General features: G+C 42.3%; 1 protein-coding gene and 1 non-coding gene across 2 annotated transcripts in view; both read left to right on the top strand.

Moving 5' to 3' along the window:
* The first annotated feature begins 1,916 nt into the window (after positions 1 to 1,916).
* On the top strand, positions 1,917 to 1,989 carry trnav-cac. The gene has a single exon. It is a non-coding gene; the product is annotated as a tRNA-Val (tRNA).
* A 292-nt stretch (positions 1,990 to 2,281) lies between these two features.
* dpp9 (dipeptidyl-peptidase 9) overlaps positions 2,282 to 7,685 on the top strand; it is a 170,984-nt gene continuing 165,580 nt past the window's right edge. Inside the window, exon 1 of the mRNA XM_039767093.1 lies at positions 2,282 to 2,467. The gene's annotated coding sequence lies outside the window, so the exon portion shown is untranslated. The remainder of the gene's footprint in view (positions 2,468 to 7,685) is intronic.

Below are 7,685 nucleotides of genomic sequence, written 5' to 3'. Positions count from 1 at the left end.
ATTTTTCTGAGCTGTAGCTGTGATATCTTTCACTTGGATGTTAGAGGTTGCATTGAGTAAGTAAAACTGGGAAATATTTTTATATGAGTTTTCATTTAAGGCTGTAAGGCAAAAAAATGGGAATATTTCAAAAGGGAGGATTCTTTTCTATACCCACTGTATGTATTAAAATAAAGGGATGTTTTCCATAACATGTCCTCTTTTTTTTTAACTTCACAGAAAATGGTAAGCCTGCATCACATACTTCTGTGGTCCTCCTTTCTCTCCCATGCACCTCCACACCTCTTGACGTGGCACTCCATCATAAGTCTTCTCCAAATCAACAAACACCATCTGCAGACCTTTCAGTTTTTCTCAAAGCTTCTCTATCCCTTAAACCATATCAGATAAATTAAAATAAACATGCTCTGCATTCCTTTTTTGATTGCCTCTTTTTTAGTTATATTATTTTTGTTGAGATAATAATCAGCCTAAAATATCTGAAGAAAAAAAAAATCCACTCAAGAAAATGAAATGCAAAGTATTCAGACTTTGTGGATAGACCCGTAGGGGTATTTTGTTAATACCAGGGCTAATTGAAAAGTAATGAGAATGAATTTTTAATTTAGAATCAGATGACTCCACAGGCTCGGAATATTTTTTCTTTTGCAAAGTAGCGTCCTTTTCATTGAATATAATTCTTACAACATTTAAAAAATGATTCAAAGACACGTCATGTCATTCAATAAATCCAGACCAAGGTCACGAGGTGGACTTGGGTTAGTTAAGGTGGGTTTAGGTGAAGGGGTTCTGGAACCAGCAGCCATTCTACCTGCACACTTCAGAGGATGTCATTAACCTGAAGTTAAGCATGTTCAGGCCCGACCAGTACTTGGGTGGGAGGCCATCTAGGAAAAGCTTGGGCTGCTGCTGCAAGAGGTGTTGGCGAGGCCAGCAGGTGGCGTTTACTCTTTGGTCTGAATGAGGATCCCGATGCCCCAGAGCAGTGCCAGGGACACTGTGTTTTAAACATGGCACCGTCTTTCAGATGAGAAGTAAAAACTGTGGTCCTTACTCTCTGTGGTCATTAAAGATGTCCTGGCTAAATTGCCCAATGCGGCCTAGCTATTCTGGCCCCCTAATCATCTCATGTCTTTAATTGGCTATCTCTGTCACCCCTTCACCACCGAACAGCTAATGCTAACAGCTTACTGGTGCAAAAATGGATTCTGTCACATCATCCAGATGGGTGCTGCACATTAGTGGTGGCTGAAGTGGCACCCCACTCACTATACAGTGAGAAAAGCGTTATGTAAATGTAAAGAATTATTATTATTAGGGATGCTCCAATCAGATTTTTTTATGTTGCCTTTTAAAAAACGTACACTAATCTGCTGCATAACCAGATTAGAAGGATTATATCCTATATTAAAGTGTATTTTTCTGAGTTGCCTTGAAAGCTTTCATATCGTAATCTTTTTAGTTAGCCAATAAAAGATGTCATTTTGTTTGACTTATTAACAAATGAAATTCTGTAGGCTTATTGTTCCATGATCATAAAATAGTAAAATAAATAATTTTAATAAATAAAATTTAATTTAACTAATAAAATATGAACAAAAATATTGATCCATAATACGTACTGCATAAAAGAACATAATCTTTTTCTCGCAATCACAGGCTGTCATATTTATTTTTTTCTGTAATGTACTTATGTGAAACAAGGCCTAATTAAAATAGTAGTTTACACGATTTTTCTAACAACAAATATGGATTAGGAATTAGTGAATTCTAATTAGCGTTAAAAGCTGTTTGAGTGTAAATACACATGCACTCACAAATTTTTATCATTTTAAATCATTAATTACATTACCTTTTATTTTTGCAATGAATACTTGAAATCTTATATAGATTTTGAGGACATTCTAACAACTACCGTTTCCGTAGTGTAGCGGTTATCACGTTCGCCTCACACGCGAAAGGTCCCCGGTTCGATCCCGGGCGGAAACACATTTTTTTTTTTCTTCCTCGTTCAATTAAATTTTGTTTCAGTTCTATTTCGTTGCATATTTCACTAATAAATCATTCGCAAAATATTTCCGAACATAAATGCACAATGTTTTCAAAAAGTCAAGACCAATTGTCGACTCCTCCTCTCCGCAAGATGGGGACGAAATCGAAAGCAGACGGCTGGGCTCAGAGCCGTTGCAGCAACTGGTTGAGTCTGCGCCTGGAATCTAAGTGGGCGGGGGTGGCCAACAGAAAATCCTCTTCCGGGTCAAAGGTGGCACATTGACTGGGCTTTGCCGTGCCTGTTTCCGTGATCTGCTCGTTGACTCCTCCTGCCGCTATAGTTCAGGCCATGGAAGCCGCCTGAGCTGTTAGATATCGTCGCTGTGAGCTCAACCCAAGCTGCTTAGTTCCTCATTGTGCACATCGCTTTTCGGAGACCGCAGAGGGGGAGAAGCCGGGCGCCGCATCCGGATCTGTGAGTACCCGGCTTTGGATATTTATTCGTTGGCAGTGGGGCGGATGGAAATCACACCCGTTTCGTGTAGTTTGATACGACAACGGAGTGGACAACTAGAGGAGGATTCAAAACGCTAACCTTAGAAATGAATGGGGACTCCGTTGGTGTAGAAAGACACCTCGGCGGGCGGCCGTGTCCCGTGTTTATGTTCCTCCTGCCATGTCAGCGGATTTTTGGCTGGCAGCTTCGCACTGTCCGTCGTCATTCTGGTAAAGAAGTGCTTCTTTCTTCGTCCCTGCATTTTTTTTTTAATAATGATGGGTACCCAAGTAACACACCATCGTCTCATCTCTTAATCGTTTCGGGGCTTTAAGGGAAAAGGCTGGTAACTCGACAGCTGACGGCACTCAGACATAGCAACACTGAAGATGGACACCTCAAAACACCACATTTCCATCTAAAGTGCAAATTGCAGAAGTAGGCGCGCACACATATATAATATCAGTTCAGCACTGAGGGTTAGTATTCCCTACAGAACATATAAATTATGTAGTCATAAAGTTGCTGGTTCACATAGGCAGTGATGCCAGAGTCAGTCATTTATTAGTCACATCTAGGATCAAAATGACTGCTCAGCGATGTGGCAGTAAAACACTTTGTAAAGCCCTTCAGTTTCCATTATTGACTCCTTCAGCCGTTCTGAGCCAGACATTTCACTGTCCAGGGCTTTAGTTGTAGGCTGGGCCCTGATCTTTACATTTCTTTGCTTACCAGAGTTCCAAAAAAAGTGACCAAAGAGGTTAACATCAGTCTGGGGGAAACAATCGCTACAGGACAAGGATACAAAATTGATTATCACGAGTGAAGAGCCCGGAGCAAGATGCAAGCTAATAGCTATCCGTTAGGCAGAAGTTCCCCTGAATGTAAGTCTTCAAACCCAGTGAGGGAGTCAGATTTTCAGATGGAGGTGGCCAGCTTGTGGTGATGGTTTTAATTATTTATAATGCAGAGGTGTCTTCAGGTTGAGAAGGAGCATGGGACCATACAAGTATCTCCATATACTATTGGGTGGTCCAGATCTAATTATGCAATTTTCGTTACACTATAACTTACTAAGTTTATTACATAGAAAATCACCAGAAAAATCCTGGACCATCGAGAAATGTGCGAGCTGACGACATGAAGAATCATCTTTGCGCCGGACTGGAATCGTCCCCGCATAAATCAAAGTCATCCAGACGATCTGGATCTGCATAATTTGATCTGGACCACCCTGTATATATAGGTGCTTATCCATTTCTTCGTGCCACTGCAGGAAGCCAGTGTCTTAGGAGAAGAGTGACATGTGCCCGCCTCAGCTGGTAGAACACCAGATGTGCTGCTGCATTTTAAATCCTCTGCAGCGGCTTGGTGACACAAGCCAGTACTCCAAACCAGCAGGGAGTTGCGGTAGTCCAGAAGAGAGAAGACCAAAAGCCTGGACCAGGAGTTGTGTTGCATACTCTGTTAGATGAGGTCTGATCTTGCAGATGTTATCTATAGGATGGTCCAGATCTAATTATGCAATTTTCATCACGCTATATAACTTATTAAGTTTATTACATAGGAAATTACCTGAAAAATCCCAGACCATCGAGAAGTGTGTGAACTGACGACATGAAGAATTGTCTTCGCGCCCAACTGGAATTGTCCCCGCATAAATCAAAGTCATCTAGACGATCTGGACCTGCATAATTAGATCTGGACCACCCTGTATATATAGGTGCTTATCCATTTCTTTGTGCCACTGCAGGAAGCCAGTGTCTTAGGAGAAGAGTGACATGTGCCCGCCTCGGCTGGTAGAACACCAGATGTGCTGCTGCATTTTAAATCCTCTGCAGCGGCTTGGTGACACAAGCCAGTCCTCCAAACCAGCTGGCAGTTGCAGTAGTCCAGAAGAGAGAAGACCAGGAGTTGTTATGATGTTATATAGAGTGAATCTGTAAGTCCGAGACTCCGTAGCAAATCTAATGTTGAAAGGTATGAGCATAAAAGGCAAAAATTGTAACATCACCTTTGTCAGAAATATTCAATCCCTTTAGTAAAAAGCTTCAGGCAATCTCAGTTTTAAGATATTAATTTAAGTCCGTTTCGTTGTATTGTCCCCTGAGGAAAACTTTGAAGAAGTGAGAAGACCAAAAGCTTGGACCAGGAGTTGTGCTGCATACTCTTGTTACATGCGGTCTGATCTTGCAGATGTCGTACTGAATGAATCTATAAGACTGAGACTCCGTAGCAAAGTGGTCTCTGAAGGACAGCTGGTCACGGCTCAGCAACTCAAAGTTGCGTACCAACTTGGCGGATATTGGTTATGCTGAACTAAGCTGAACAGAGACTGGGGCTGCTGAACGCCCGGGTGACCAGGGATAACAAGAAGGTCCTTGCTGTAGAAAGACACTAGATCAAGTCAAAGGGTTTGTGCTTCACTCCATAACTCACTGTGCCAGTGACACTCTTGTCCAGCATTTCACTTTTAATCTGTCATATCCTCGGGATATGTCCACTCTTTTATGGACAGCTAGTACTTAATTTGTTCCAAGGGAGAAGTTTTTTCCCTCTGTGCTTCACCTGGAAAACACCTTGATGTGGCGTTCACTTCAGAACGGCTCTGTATAAACTTTATAAGGTTCCTACTTTTCACTTCATTAATGCTTCATTTAAGTCAGACAGTTGCACACAGCAAATCCTTCAATGGCTTTAAGTCAGCTCTGGTTCTCTGGTTCCAGACCTTCAGGGTGTCTGAAATACTAGTTGAAAATCCAACAAGTAGCAGTATACCCGACTGCGCTAAAAGTGGAAACAATTAATTGGCAATAGAACCTGTTTTTGTCTGCTTTTTCGATCCTCCTTGCAGTGCGATGAATTTTGTGCAGTTTCTTAATCGTATTCCCACTTATAGATGCAAGGGGTGTAGTTCTTCATGGAGTTACCTTCACGCTAATGGAGGGGGGGGGGTATTGGCAGAGAGTGAAGTGTCAATATAATAATAATACATTTTATTTATATAGCGCCTTTCCCATGCTCAAGACACTTACAGAATATAAGAAAGAACGGCAGGGTATACAATATATAGCATTGTACAAACCAACCAAATAAATAAATTAAGAAGATTACGACAGTAAATTCAGAGACAGAAAAGCCTAACAGACAACATAATTGATGGTCTAGGCGCACACACACAGGTTACATGACATCTTGACAGAGAGGTAAACTGAGAGAAGGGGAATGAAGTCAAGTAGAGCTAAACGCCTTCCTGAACAGATGAGTTTTGAGTTGTTTTTTAAAAGAATTCATGGAGTCTGCTGATCTAATTAATTTCGGTAGGTCATTCCAGAGTCTGAGCGCCATACAGCTGAAGGCCCTGTCACCCATGGAGTGTAGATTAGTGTGGGGCACAACAAGATTGCCAGAATCAGTGGACCTTAGTGGGCGGGCAGGCACATAGTGATGGAGAAGGTCACTGATGTAGTTTGGCGTGAGGTTATTTAAGGCTTTGTAGGTTATTAGTAGGATTAAATATTCAATTCTGTAAGACACAGGGAGCCAGTGAAGACGGAGCAAGGATGGGCGTGATGTGCTCGCTGCTGCTGATGGTTCGAGTCAGGACTCTTGCAGCCGAGTTTTGAATAAGCTGGAGCTGTGATATAAGATTAGAAGGGGCACCTGCCAGCAGTGAGTTACAATAATCGATGTGTGGTGTGCTAAAAGCAGGGACAAGTTTCTCAGCGTTAGAGAAGGAGAGGAAGGAGCGACCACGGGATATGTTACGAAGGTGAAAGTAAGAAAGTTTCTTAATGTGGTTTATGTGGGCAGAATAAGAGAGGGAGGAATCAAAAATGACAACAAGATTCTTTACAGTAGAGGCAGGTCTGATGAGATCACCACCAAGATGAACTGGGGAGGAGCTCATTTTATTAAATAGCGCTTTAGTGCCAATTTGCAGGAGGTCAGTTTTGTTGCAATTTAATTTTAAAGAGTTCTGCTCCATCCAGGTTTTAATTTCACTAAGGCAGGTTGTGAGCTGAGAAAGCTTTGATGAAGTTCCACTTTTAACATTGGAGTAGAGTTGAGTATCGTCTGTATAAAAATGATAGCCCAGTCCATAGCTACGAATAATATGGCCAAGGGGAAGCATATAAATACAGAAGAGAAGAGGGCTGAGGACAGAGCCCTGAGGAGCTCCTTGTGTGACTGGCGCCGAGCTGGACCTGCTGTTGTCCATCAGTCAGGTAGGACTTGAACCACTGGAGGGCAGTGCCAGAGATACCCAGCATGTTCTCCATTCTGGACAGTACAATGTCTTGTCTGACAGTGTCAAATGCTGCACTGAGATCTAATAGAATTAATACGCTGGTTTGTCTAGAGTCTGCTGCCATAAGCAAATCATTGGTTACCCGTAGCAGAGCAGTTTCACCACTTATGACCGAATCAAGCACTTTGGGGTAGCCTATCCTAGCTAAATGACCCTGTGGTGCCACATCTGCTCAAATTATAAAACACACCTTATATTGGTGATCTTTGCAAAAAAAGTGCTTTAGGGAGTCATATTTGTGGATTTGGTCTCCAGAACTTGCCCCCTCTTATTACTATAAATGACACATGCTGCAGTTGTGGCCAGCTTGGCTGGCTACTTTGAGCAGTTGTTTAAAGCTGATCCTCCGGCTAGGACGTTGGACATCTCTGGGTCTGCGGTTCTTGAGGCTGATCCTCCCATTAGCTGTGAATGCCCCAGTCTCACTGAGATTGCACAGGTGATGGACCAGCTGAGGGCTGGGCTCACTGCAGGGATCTGTGGTATCTGAGGTGAACTTCTCCAGACTGGTGGTAAGGCCGTCCTTTTTCCGGTTTTCTGTGGTGGCGATCTGTCCCACCACCACCTAATCAAAGCACCGTGATGTCCTTACATTGATGGATTAAAGGCCAGAAGTCCACATGACCATCATTATCCAATTCTTCCATGAGAAACCTGAATACAATCTGGACTGATTGAGGTCTTTTATGTTAGGTAGAATGCCTAGAGGGGGCTGGGTGGTCTTGTGGCCTCGGAACCCCTGGAGATTTTATTTTTTTCTCCAGACGTCTGAAGTTTTTTTTTTTTGTTTGTTCTGTCCTCTTTGGCCATCAGACCTTACTTTTATTCTATGTTAATTAGTGTTCCCTAATTTTAATTATTTATTTTGTCTTTTTTCTCTTTCTT

The sequence above is a fragment of the Polypterus senegalus genome, chromosome 10 (assembly GCF_016835505.1).
Source record: "Polypterus senegalus isolate Bchr_013 chromosome 10, ASM1683550v1, whole genome shotgun sequence".
Classification (NCBI taxonomy): domain Eukaryota; kingdom Metazoa; phylum Chordata; class Cladistia; order Polypteriformes; family Polypteridae; genus Polypterus; species Polypterus senegalus.
The sequence above is the reverse complement of the archived record's forward strand: the minus strand, read 5'-3'. Positions and strand labels throughout refer to the sequence as shown.